We start from the raw sequence: 13,513 nt of genomic DNA, 5'->3' as shown, positions 1-13,513 counted from the left end.
GAGAAGAGTCAAGCAGCTTAAATAAAGTATTCATGACGGGGAATACTTCTTTGGACACCATCTTGGGCAAATTAGCGAAGGAGCTTGGAGCCATTTCAGTTATAGCATGGCCTACATCAGCTCCCAGGATCTCTTCAACTGTCATTAGACCTACCTTGTAGCCTAGACCATCTCCTAGGCATAATTCCTCTAGAGCTGACCCTAAAGCCAAAGGAAAGCAATCTAAGCAAGCCGAGAGCTCTAGTCCTAGTGATGATGATATTACCTTTGCAATGAAGAAGTAAAAAATATGTATCTGCATTCCTAGGATTTTTAGCACTATATAGTCCAATTCTTTTGAAATGTAAATGAAACTCTTAGTATATGATGATATAATGCAAGTTATGTTTCGGACACTCTTACGATATCTAATGGTGTTATGGTATCAGCGAACTCCAGTGCACTTATTGCTTATCTTATCAATGAAAACTTGCTTTCGATGCTTAATGCCTATCATTACTTACTCTTCAAACATAATTAAAACTCATGCATGTAACTAATTAGTAAAAAGGAGAAAAGATCTGAACATTAGAAGATTAGAAGAAATCACTTGATGATGATAAAAAGGGGAAGAAAAGATCAAGTATATGTAGACCTGAACATTAAAAGGTCAAACATTTGCTGATTGAAATATAAACCTCAGTCGCAATGAATGCTATGAAAACTCGCTTACAGTAATTTCTAAAATCTAGTTAAATAATTAATTAAGTTTTGCTAAAATCTGTTTAGCAAACTTAAGTCATACGCTAGCCCTTCAATTTTAATATATATATACACACACACATATATATACTGCTATATATTGATGTACATTGCTCATTGCCCTGATATGTATCGCTCTAAAACAGTTTTTTTGGTCTAATACTTTAATACATCTTGCTCTGGTGCAAAATTTTCCATATTACTCTGATACAAAATTCTCCTCTCTGATACATCAGTGTTCTGATAATTAATTAACTTTGACATATGCAGCTCAAATGCTCTTTGTAAGCTTCAGCTCTAATTGGATCTTTCTAATCAGTTCTGATATATGCTCAATTTTAATATAAATTAAGCTCTGATACATACATACATATATACACACACACACACACACACTAGCCCAATTACTCTTTTTAGGCTTCACCTCTGGTGCATGCTAACTCTAATATATTGCTGTATATTAAAGAGTTTTTAAAATTTGATGTTCAAATGCATCAAAATGGTCCAATGCCCTTTTTTGAACTCTGATCATTGATCAAAAGCTTGGAATATTGAATTTATGAAACATGTCTTCTTGAAAAACATCAAGTTATCTGATAATTTATATGTTCTCTTCAAATGCTCTTATACTTTAAATGTTCTCTAACAAATTAAGTGACTAATTGCTCAAATGGATGATTAATTGAAGTACAATGCTAAAATAAATTGAGCTTTACCCTGCATGTACTCTAAGTTTTGTCATCATCAAAAAGGAAGAGATTATTAATCCAAAGGATTGAGTTTGGTGATTACAAGATATTTGAGAATCATACTGATAATTTTGTGTTTTGGAAAGAATTCCATCTTTTGGGAAGCTTGTTGCATTTAAGTGCATGAAGAAATCTTAAAAAATCAATTTCAAAGGTTGGAAATGCATACAAAACATTTTAGACTGAGAGGAGCTGACCTTAGTCTCAAAGTAGTCGACCCCATGATAGCCCCAAGCTAAAACAGCAAGGCTTATTTCAGCAAGGTGGTTAGGAGTCAACCCCAGGCCTGGAAGAGCTGACCCTAGCATTCTAGGAGCCAACTCCAGTATGCAGGAGTCAACTGGCATGCTGTTAGAAGTCGATCCCAAACTTGGAGAAGTTGATCCCAAAACTATCATAGGCTAGAAACAGCAAGACTCAATTTCTACAACATTTTAGGAACTGATTCCAATGAAGGAGGAGTTAAACCCAGATGATCAATAGTCGATCTCAAAATGGCCACAAGGTGGAAATAGAAGATAAGGTTTTTGCAACATTTTAGGAGCTCATTCTAATTAGGAAGGAATCGACTCTAGATGCCCAAAAGCCGACTCTAGAGAGCCAGAAGTCGACTCCTTTATGTCTAATAGACTATAGCGACTAGTCTTTCAGCAATGGCAAAGTGTATTATGTAGCCACTAATGTTCCAGCAAAGCTCTGTAATGGTCAACAAAGTCTCTTGAGCCTCTCAACTTGAAATAGAAGCTTCAAGAGTTAAATGACACGAAGTTCTTTTGGTGCATATTATTGAAGATCATTCATTATGAGAGAACAATCTCTTCCTTGAGCATTCAATTGTAATTCTAGGTAAGAAAGAGCTTCACAAACATATTTCTCACTTCCCTCAACATTCAAAACAGAGCCGAAAAGCTTACATCTTACTCTAAATAGGGATATTTTTGTTGTAACTAGTTTCCTTTCTAAATTGTTTGTTTTTGTGATAAGTTTCAAATGTTGGATTAAAAGTTGGGGGAACGACCAGACTGTGCCTTGAGACGGATTATTGTACAAGCTTGGGGATAACCATCGGTTGTCCTAGATCGGTGCGAAACTTATGGATCTTGTAATTATTGGATACAATTAGGGGTTGGAATTCTCAAGGGGATTTTCTTGGAAAGAGGATGTAGGAACTAAGTTTGGCTCCGAACATCCATAAAATCCTTATGTTTGCTGTGTGTATGCTTTTCCTCTTATTTATTTATCTTCTTGTTAATATTATCTTATATATCTATCAATTTCAATCTTAGTTTAGAATATTTGTGGTTATAATTTGTTGCATCTCGTTTAGTCCTTGCATTTTCTTTTTGTGACACATCTTATTTAAGGATTCGAAAAGAACATAAATCAGCTCTCCTCTTGGGTTGTATATTTGGGCAGCAATACATCAACAAACGAAGAGAAAATTGATTAGTGGATCAAGACCATAATTACAAGATCATTGGTTGATGAATTACTAAGAATATGTTGGCGAAGACATCTGATCGGCCCCTCGACCATCAACTAGCAAGATGTGTGGAGCATTATTTACACTTCATCCTTGCAACTTGGCTAATTGCTGTGAGTTGGTGCCACATAGATAAAATTGAGGGTCGGGATAACTTTGAGCAAGATTGCACATGTCATCTGACAAGCCAAATGGAGCTTGGTCAGGGTAGGCTGAATGACCACAGAAGCATAAAGGTACTAGCCAAATAGTGCTTGGACATTGGGTCTAAAATCAACCCATTTTGATGGTAAATGTAACTAGTCCTTTGGCCTAATTGTAGTGGTCATGGAATGTGGGGAAGTTTGTGAGCAATTGTTAGAATGAAGAAAAAATAAGGATCATAGGACATTACTACCAGAACCACTGGAGCTATATGGAGAATTGGCAAGCATGATTATAAAGCCAAGGACGTAGGGCTACTTAACCATTTAGAGTTGTGTTGTATAAATAATGAGATGTTACTTGAAGTCAAGGTCCTTTGGCGAATCCAACACCTCTTATTATTTTTCTCTTTATCTTTGCTTTTTCTTAGCATTTGCCTTCAATTTATCCATTTAGTTAATCTATGTTATCCTTATATCTTAGAGTAGAATCATAGTCTTAGTTACAACCTACCTCATTCTTTTTTGGACAGATGATTTTACATTAGTAAAAGTTATTGAAGGTCAGGGCATCAAGACCCAACCTTTCACCATCTCTTCTTTCCAGTTTTGGATATTGGTGACCCACCCATGGACTTGCTCGAACTTGCCAGGGACGTATGCATCATTCATCTCCCCTACCAAAGAATCCAGAGGCCAACATGAGTACTTAAATCTTGTTCCTGCCTCATTCTTTCCATGATTCTTATGGCACTGTAACAGTGACCATGCTATTTTGGCACAGAGCATTTGAGGAAGAATATTCAAAGATTTTGATTCACTAGTTGTAAGGAAAGGTGTATCAGGGTGCTTGCAGCAATTGATTGAGAGAGGCTGATGAAGATGTTTTCTCATGAAACTTGGGGGAAGAGCATTTTGGAATCAATTAGCAATGGGAAGAAAGCTGGAATTATAATGGGTTGTAGAAGAAGCAAAGTGTTTTTTGGTAGACCCAGGGATGTGAAGAATCAAACTTGGAATAGACAACTCAGGATTGCGAAAAGTCAATTAGGAAGGTTTTGAGTCATTCCAAGATTGCCGAGATTCAGATTTGAAAGGGAAATATCATTCAATATTACCAAGGTTAAAGATTGAAGAAGATGGAGCCATCTTGGGATCGTCTAGGGTTAAACTTTGGAATAAAGGCAATTATCCTTGGATTACCACCATTAAAGTTTGAAAAAGAAGTAGCCATTCTGGGGTTGCTAAGAGTCAAATTTTGGAATGAAGATGTCATCTTGAATGACCAGGGTTAAAGATTGAAGGACTGTTGGGGGATCAAACTGTGGAATAATGATGATGCCAACGACCTCTAATACCCTCGTAGATTGTTTATTTAAGAATTTGATATGTATATTTTTTACATTATTGAAACACATTATAAATGTAAATTGATAATGTAAATATAGTCACCTATAACAATATAAAAATTTCGTATTATCTGTTTGTTTGTGACATATGAATTTTGTTATCTATATAATTTTTGTTATATATTTGTTTGCTAAATAATGCATAGAGAATTAGAAAAAAAAGAAAATTTGATGTTTTTTCTTAAAAAACTCTAAAGATGCTTTAAAGACGCTTTAAAAAGTCGTTAGAGTCACTATTGCTAATGCTACAAAGCATCGGCAATACCAAAAATGGCACGGCATGCCACCTTCGGCACGTAGGTTTTAGCTTCTGCCGATGCTTATATCTTTAGCACGGCAGGTTGTTGGCTTCTCCCGACTTTTATAAGCGTTTAAGCGTCGGCAAAGGACAAATATTAGCCGACGCTTATAAGTGTCAGTCCATCTTGGAATTTGCCAACACTTATAAGCATCGGCGTGAAAAGTATCAGCACTTATAAGCATCGTTATAAGCTGTAAAAAGCGACAGGGAAGACAAAAAAATTTTGTTGTGACCAGAGTGAAATTTTGGAATGATGATATTGTGCTGGGATTGTCGAGAGTAGTATTTGGAAAAGCAGATGGTATCCTGGGATTGCCGGGGATGGAGTTTTGGAAAGTGGATGACATCCCAGGATTGCTGGGAATAGGGTTGGATGCAAGATGATGCGCCAATCAAAGAGATGCCGGATACTTGAGTAAATGTGTTAGATGCCACTTGCTCTAGGGAAGTCGGCAGAGCCGGGAACTGTTAAGCGGAGGATTGCATGATGGTCCTCCAAGCTTCCTGAATGCAGGAGTCCATGGCTATTGCTGGTCTAGGGATATCTGAGAAACATGTGCAAGCTCGTAACTAGATGAAGAACGGCCTTGGGGGCCAGATTAATCGTGAATGCAGAATCTGGTTTCAGAGTCATTATGAGGGCACAAATATGAGTTTAGAATGATGCTGGGAATATAAGAATTGCGGCCTGCGCAGAACGGTGGGAACACTGGAGCGCGTTCATACAAAAGGTATACTTTTTCTAGATAGTGAAATTGGTTGAAAACGAAGCTCAAAGTCGCAATGTCAGGGTGTGGTTAGAATGTCCCTTGTCCTCGTTCGAGGTACACCCAAAGGGGCAGTCAGCAACGGATTGCCTCCTATCTACTGGCGGGAGATGGTGAGGAAACAGGATAGCAAGGGGCTGCAAATGCTAATGGGGGCAAGTACGGAGTTGGGGTAGCAAGGGCTATGAAATGTAGCCAAATGGGGCCAGCCGAGAGAAGGCCTGCACTACACGTGCAAGGGGAAAGTGCAAAGCTGAGGTAGAGGCTGCAAACTCTATAATGTAATTGATGTGAGGCCGAAACTTAAATGGTACTAGAATGTCAGGCAAACATACAGGAGTGTAGGGGACTAAACAGAAGATCCTCAAGTCCTGTGGTGGACCAAATGCAAGGCAAGCTAAATGAGTCTAGAAAGATTTGGCTTCGCTATGATTCTAGTTAATTTGAAAGTTAATGTCTACAATAATACCAATATAAATTTGAATCGAAATTGTACAAGGATATTAGCACGATTACGGAAGAACCACTTTTTAAAGTACCGCAGCCTTGCCTGTTCCCAGTCCTATTCATAGGAGTGCGGCGGGCCGCGGCTGTGCTTTTAACAGTCAGGAGAATCTTATTATTTACTTTTGTTGGATGAGTGTGCAACAAAGACGACTAGTCGAAGCATATAACATTGCAGGATCTAGTTTGAATAACATTAAATAAGATCAAATAAAAAGAGATATATCAATATTTTCTAACAATTCAAATAAAGTCTCGAAGAATTCAACCCGAAACAATCTGATTCTCACATCTCCAATTCAAAATCCCAAGAAAAGAACACCAGAAAAAGAAAAATAGAACCATAAAGCATTTAGAAACAGAAGTGAAAATAAGAGATCTATATGAATGGAAGTAAGAGATCATGTGAAAGGCATCGTCATATTAGTCAGTTTCAGCCCTTTATCTTGCGGAACTTGTTCCAAGTCTTCTTGCATCCTTCGCCCAACACCTTTACACCCTTCTTCACCAGGTGCTTCAGCTCCTTGGCTCGCTCTTTCAGCTGCCTCTCGAAACCTGCCATGACTTCCTTCTTGATCAACCGATCTTGCGGAGAGAATTAGGGTTGGGGTCAGGGTTTTCTCTCTCGTTTCTTTCTTCTTCTAGTTAGATCTCGGGAAGATGGTGTACATAGATCAAGAGAGAAAAGGAGGCGGAGAGAGAAGAGAGCAAATGAGTTTCTTTAATAATGAGAGAGCTTTCGGTGGGATTGCCGAATCAGGGATGACACGTGGGGACGTATCATTGGAGGTGAGACTGATAAGGTATGCACGATTCCGGGTCTTTCGGGGGAGCGAGCGGAGATCGCGTAGGATTTAGGATGAGGACAGGGTGTAAACAGCTGGCTGAGGCGTGAGAGTGAGATAGTCAAATTAGAGACGTTGTATATTTCAAAGTTTCAAAACACAGCTCTCTCAATATAAGGGCTCGTTTGGTTCGCGGAAAGCATTTTTTTTTCTAGAAATATGATTTCTGGGAAACAAATTCTTAGGAAGAGGATGCCTAGAAAAGTACTTTTGGCATGTTTGGTTGACCATGGGAAAGTGACAAATTTCCAAGATGCTTATGTTTGGTTGGCCATCCACTTTCCTAGGAAAGTTAGATATAATTCCTATTATGCCCTTAATAAAAATTAGGTTTTTAATGCCTCTTTAATGCTTCTTTAATGCTGAAGGAACTTTTTGGGAAAAAGTAAAAATGGAGCGATTCCCGCCTCATGGGAAAGTAACTTTCCCATATTTCTCATGGGAAAGACTTTCCCATGAAATATGGGAATCACATTCCCATGGGAATACAACTTTTCCTTCTCTCTCCATTGAAAACTCCAACCAAACAAGAGGCATTTCATTACTTTTCCGTTGACCACACTTTCCCCCCTTCTTTTCCCGCGAACCAAACAAGCCCTAAATATATTTGGTAAGGTTGGCAGGCCCTCAATTGCTTCCATCGGACTCCTAGCCCATGCTATTCCCAACAGATCCCAAGTCTAGCACAGTACTCTACAAGCGAGCCCTTTTAGAAATTGGGCTTCCTTGGGTTTGGAGGTTAAATAAATAGTTATAGTACTTGAAGTATTACCTAACAAAGGCAAAGTAGCTTAAGATCCTTTTTAACGACGGTATCATAGTTTATAAATGACTTGATTGACCAACATGTGGTGATAGATTAAGAAACAATTTATAGACCTAAGATCAAGCAAATGAAACTAATAGGTACGAAATAATGTTTCAACTAAAATACATATGATGTAGGCATCTAATCCGATCGGAAAAAAGAAAGATTTCTTTCAACCCGTTCAATATGAATCTCTCAAAAAAAATTAGAAGAAAATAAAAAAATTGTGAACTTAAATTTCCTTTTCTTTCATTGATACTCCATACATTATGAACTAAGGTATATAGCCTTTATTTATAATACCGGTGAGGTCCTTTCTTTTACAATTCGAGTTGGATTCCTCTCCTAATTTGAATAGGAATAGATCTCCAAAAATATTAATAGACTAATAGAAATAATTATAAAAAAATAAAATTTTGTAAAAGATAGATCTCAACTACTATATCAACATTGTCTTTTGTCTCCATCTAATCCTTCATGGATTGGAAGATATGGTCAGTCAAAATCTTTTTTGAAAAGAAAATTTTTGGTTTAACCAGCCGGTTTCAAGGCGAAAACAATAAAATTTTGGCCTAATTTAACCCCCTTATATATTGAAACAAAGTTGTAGATCTTTAAAAGCTACTTGATTTCAACAAAAAAAAAAAGATCATCTTAATCGGATGTAGTATGACCAAGTTGTCACCTCCAAAAATTTGGCACATGATTCTGCTTCCTGATATGGCAGAATTTGCTCCTGGATCCTATCCAACCATACTCATTGTAGTCAAAGTTGTCCATATAGAGTCTGGGTATCCTCTTGGATCAGAGCTCCCCCTATTTAGGCAATTTAGCTCCTGCTAAAGTAAAACGAATGGTAGAAAAATGTCTGCTTCCTCATCTCGTTGTTGAGCCATATGGCTTTGCTCCAAGATGGTTTCTAGCCTTGCTCTTTTTTGCTCTCAAGTCTCAGCAAATCACTTTCTCTACTCCGACATTTGGACTTCATGGTAGGGATGCTCTTTCTTGTGCTTCCTCATCGATGATGACTACGACAACTCTTTCTCAATCTTGATCTTGGTAGATCGGTCAGTGGAACCAAGGGAGAGTGCTTGTCCTCTCATAAAGTGGTATCAGATTGTTGCACCATCATCATAAATTTATTGGAGGCATTAACAAGTCGCTTAATTTGCTAGGGTTGTGGTTCCAAGGTCTAAGTTACCTTGTATTCTGGAGGCATTAATCATAAACTTCTTCCTATCCTTTATGAGACGATACTTCCTTTGCCACTTCTAGAAGACTTTATGTCAATCCCAAAGGCACGGGCTCCCAAGGATGATCTTACAGGCATCCAAAGGAACCACTTCATAAATTAACTCATCAATATACCTCTTAATTATGGCAATTTCAAGGTACACTACTTGGTGATCTTCAACTCGACATCGTTTTGAATATATCTAAAAGGATATTAATGCGAATGAGGCTTGGTGTGCAACCCAGCATCTGAAGCAGGTTTTTAGACATGAGATTCATCTGGCTTCTAAGACCTATTATAGCCTTGATGATGTGTTGCTTCACTTGAATCTTCAAGTGGAAGAGTTTCTCTTGCATCTCTGCATTTGTCTCACCATCTATCTTGGGTTCCTCACCATCTAGCTCAGTTTTGAGTGTCTTTGGTTAAGCTTGGGTAACTCCTCAACCTTTACAGCATTGAAAATTATCTTTCCTCTCTTCTGGGAATCATCATCCTTTGATTTCTTTCTCTTCAACTGCAGAGCCGAGTGAAGTTTCTAACACTTTTTTTTAGTGTGTCTGAAGAACAAAAGTTGTTCGTCAACCACTGTTGGGAACCATAGTGGTCGCATGCATATATTTTTAAAACTTTTACAGCGAAAGCATGAATTAAACTATTTAATTTCTATGCATGCTTGATAAGTCCTGATTAATTTATAATTTAATATTCTTTTTCCAGCACTTATCAATGTTCTTAAACGATAACTACTTATTTTACCATAAAATTAAACAATCTTTGAAATAAATTTAAAATATGGTAAGAAGTAAATAATTCACATATCCCCGCCTTCCGAGCGTACCAGCCGGCACGTCTCAGTTCAATAACATTGGGTTTGAGCCCAATGCCCAGCTGTCATGCATGCATCCAACTTTAGCCATCCAGATTGAGATCAAGCACTGTCCAGTATCCGTGGCTCCCCAAGCAATCCAACGGTTCAGAAATTTTCGTCTCCGCAATATGTTTCCAAACCAAGCGAAACAGGGGAGACCTCTTTTAAATCCACGACTGCCTATTTTCACGTCAAAATAGAGCAAAAAAAAATCCTCTCTTTCCCCTCCAATCCAGCGCCCGAAGCAAGGGATTTCTCTTCCCAAAATCGGCATATCATCCATTCCTTCCGCGCCCAAAGATTTCCTCCCAGCCGATCCAGCCATCCTCCCAGCCTCACGCGTCTGTTCCAAGCTGCATCGCATTGCCCTCTTCCATGATCAACGTCCACAGCATCCCGTGATCCAAGCATAAACAGATCAGCCTCCTCCACGATCCGCGCAGCCACGGCATCCCACGCTGCAATCAAGTTTCTTCCATCCAATTGCAAGGCGTGATCCCAGACGCTGCGTCAAGCCATCCTCCGCAGCAGATCCACATCATCCTCCCAGCCCCCCGCTTCCATTCCGGCATCCACGAAGCTTTCGGTGATTCCGGCCGTCCGCATCTCCTCCGGATTCGAGATTCCCAAATCTTGGATGACCCCGCCTCCGCCTCTTCTCCCGTCCGCATTCACCAGCGTCTGCAATCAAGGACCCATGCCAGCTCCATCGATCCAGCCGATCCCTTGCATTCCGCCCCAACAATCACGCATGCGTTCCCCGTCCTCTCCATGCGAAATCATAGATCCATCGCTGGCTGATCTTTGGTGGGGATCTATAAGAGGAGGAGAAAGAGAAGGAGGAAGGGAGTTCTCAGTTGGGGCCAAAGAAGGAGAAGAACAGGGGAAGCTCTGTTCAAAAGAAAAAAAAAAGAAAGGAGGTCCCACCGTGACACGGTGAGAGGAGAGACACGGGAGCGGAGGATTTTCAGATGAAGACAGGAGGCCGTCAGAAAGCCATGCGCAGCTAAACATCTAGTCTAAGGCTGGATGAAGCTCTAACAATGTATCAGGGCATTTGTAGTTCTTACTCTTTTAATTTTTTGGAGCTTGTTTAAATTCTAATTCTCAATGAAAAATTCTTTTATGATGTTTAAACTTTGAGCATGCTATTTACTATTCATGTTTGCTAAAGTAGTCTAAGATGATCCATGCCTAGGAAGATGAGGTGTACTGCACCCTAAATTAGCATAATTAGGTAGACACTTCTTGCTATACCTAAGATGGATCTTCCTAAAACTCTTTATGCTTTTATTTTAAAGGCTTGTAGCCAATTTGCATGCCTCTCCAAAAGATAAAAATTAAGAACACAGACCCTGATGCAATGCTATGCGGTGGATTCCAAACCCTAGATCCATCTACTCTGATAAATTCTAATTGGTACTCATAGATCAATTTAGTATAATCAAGTTAGCAAATTCTTCTTCTTGATTTATTTTTAAAGAAAAATAACTTATTCTCCAATCCCTGTGGACCGACACTCGTAATCACTATCCTACAGGATACGTGCTATTGCGTGGTTTACTTTTAAAATTGAAAGAACCGATCAATTTTTGGCGCCGTTGCCGAGGATTGCTAGCATAGTTGTTTTCTTTTCATAAATTAAAACTTTCAAAAAAAGTATATATATCTAAAATAAAATAAAATAAAAATATTTTCTAATTTTGTTACTTTTCTTATCCTCTTTTTCTCTCTTACTAATTTTTAATTTTTCTTTTGGTATTATTTGATCAGGAATCAAAGAGAAAATCTGGGACGATCAAAAAGAAAACTGCTGGAAAAAGAATGCTGTAGAGGTTTGCCAAAAAAAAAAAAATGCTGGGGAAATTTCCTTTGGTAACCTCTAAACCTTTCTTGTTTAAATTGATTTCCAATTGGCGTGAAATTTTGCGGTAATTGTTTGATTTTAATTTCAGCAAAAGTGTGAATGCATGCTTGATACACATACACCAATTAATCCGCACATAGTAAAGGCAATCACCCCAACAAGATAAGAACTGGATTTTATCACCAGATTTTTGCCCAAATTAGGAGAACCAATTCGCACATAGCTATCACTTTAATTAAAATCAATTAGATGTTGGCCCCTAGGGACATTCGAGCTCAATAGAACGAAGATCACAGAAAGTTGCACCAATTTTGCTCTGTGGCTCAGTTGATGTCTATGCAAGCTTTATCCCTATAAGGGAGACAGTTCATCTGTTCGAGGAAAGTGGTTTTTAAGTGGGACCTTTGTGAACGCATCGTGACCCCCCCACTTACCTGGGAGCTTACCTGGTCAACTCAGTTCATTAGACCAGATTGGAGGCTTAGGTGCCCTCTTCAAACTACTTAGAAGCTGTCTAGTGATTTTAGGGCAAATACAAGGATTTGATGTGTTTTTCTTTTATTGCATGCTTGACTGATTAAGTACTAGTTTATACAAGGGAGTTGTTCTAGAATGCGCGACCTATTACCTTTTGACCCTGAAATAGAACGGACCCTTAGGAATATTCGAGCTGAGATCAAAACATTAGAATCATCCCCACCTTCTGAGATGGCTGAAGAACAACCCAAACTCCTGAGGGAGTACTTTACTCCAACCATTTATACTTCCCCATCTTGCATTCGATTACCTGAGGTAGCAGCTGTACAATATGAAATAAAGTCTAGTGTGATCCAAATGCTCCCATCTTTTTATGGGCTCACCAACGAAGACCCATATAAACACCTAGATGAATTTTTTGAGATTTGCACCATTGTCAAGATTCAGAACTTCACTGATGATGCTCTGAGACTTAGATTATTTCTCTTCTCCCTTAAAGATAGAGCCAAGCAATGGTTGAATTCTTTAAAAGCCAATTCAATTCGTTTCTGGGATCAAATGCAACAAGAATTTCTTAAAAAATACTTTTTTATAGGATGAACGAACCAGTTTAGACGTGCCATCACAAGCTTCTCCCAAACTGAGGAAGAAAAATTTTATGAAACCTGGGAGAGATTTCGGGACCTAATCAGTAAATGCCCACATCATCAAATACCTAAATGGCAGCTAGTGCAATGTTTCTATGACAGATTGACTGAACGAAATCGTCAGATGATCGATGCTGCATGCGGGGGGACTTTCACGCTTCAAAATGATCATGAAGCATGGCAATTATTTAAAAATCTTAATGAAAACTTCCTCCACCATGCTTTCTGTTCTCGTCAAGCACCCCCGAGTTCTCAAAGAAAAGGGATCATTTGTGAAATAAGTTATTTTATGGACCTGTCTAGCAAGGTAGATGCATTGTCCCATAAGATTGACCAACTGATGATAGGAGGACATGTCGTTTGCTCTTCCCAAGCACAAGTATGTGCTATCTGTTCTAGCCCATCACATCCTATTCATGAGTGCCCCTCAGCACCCCAATTTCTCGAACTCGTGTAAGAATACATCAATGCTGCTCAAACACAGCCTAGACCGGATAATGACCCATTTTCCAATATATATAACCCGGGATGGCGGAATCATCCAAATTTTTTTTGGAAGCAGCAAACTTCGAATACTGCCCAACCCTACTCCCAAAATTTTCAAAACCCTCAGAATTTTCATCTATACCATTCCTCAACTCAATTTCAACATCCTCCTCCTCCACCCCAA

The 13,513-nt window shown here is 38.8% G+C and overlaps 1 non-coding gene across 1 annotated transcript; it reads right to left on the bottom strand.

Annotated features, from left to right (window-relative positions):
- Window positions 1-12,803: 12,803 nt before the first annotated feature.
- LOC120106913 (small nucleolar RNA R71) lies at window positions 12,804-12,909 on the bottom strand. Its single transcript, XR_005508898.2, has one exon. It is a non-coding gene; the product is annotated as a small nucleolar RNA R71 (small nucleolar RNA).
- Between the last annotated feature and the right edge of the window lie 604 nt (window positions 12,910-13,513).

This window comes from Phoenix dactylifera, chromosome 6 (assembly GCF_051530095.1).
Source record: "Phoenix dactylifera cultivar Ajwa chromosome 6, Ajwa_hap1_PhDact_Kaust_v1.1, whole genome shotgun sequence".
Taxonomy (NCBI): domain Eukaryota; kingdom Viridiplantae; phylum Streptophyta; class Magnoliopsida; order Arecales; family Arecaceae; genus Phoenix; species Phoenix dactylifera.
This window is presented reverse-complemented; position numbering and strand designations above follow the sequence as displayed.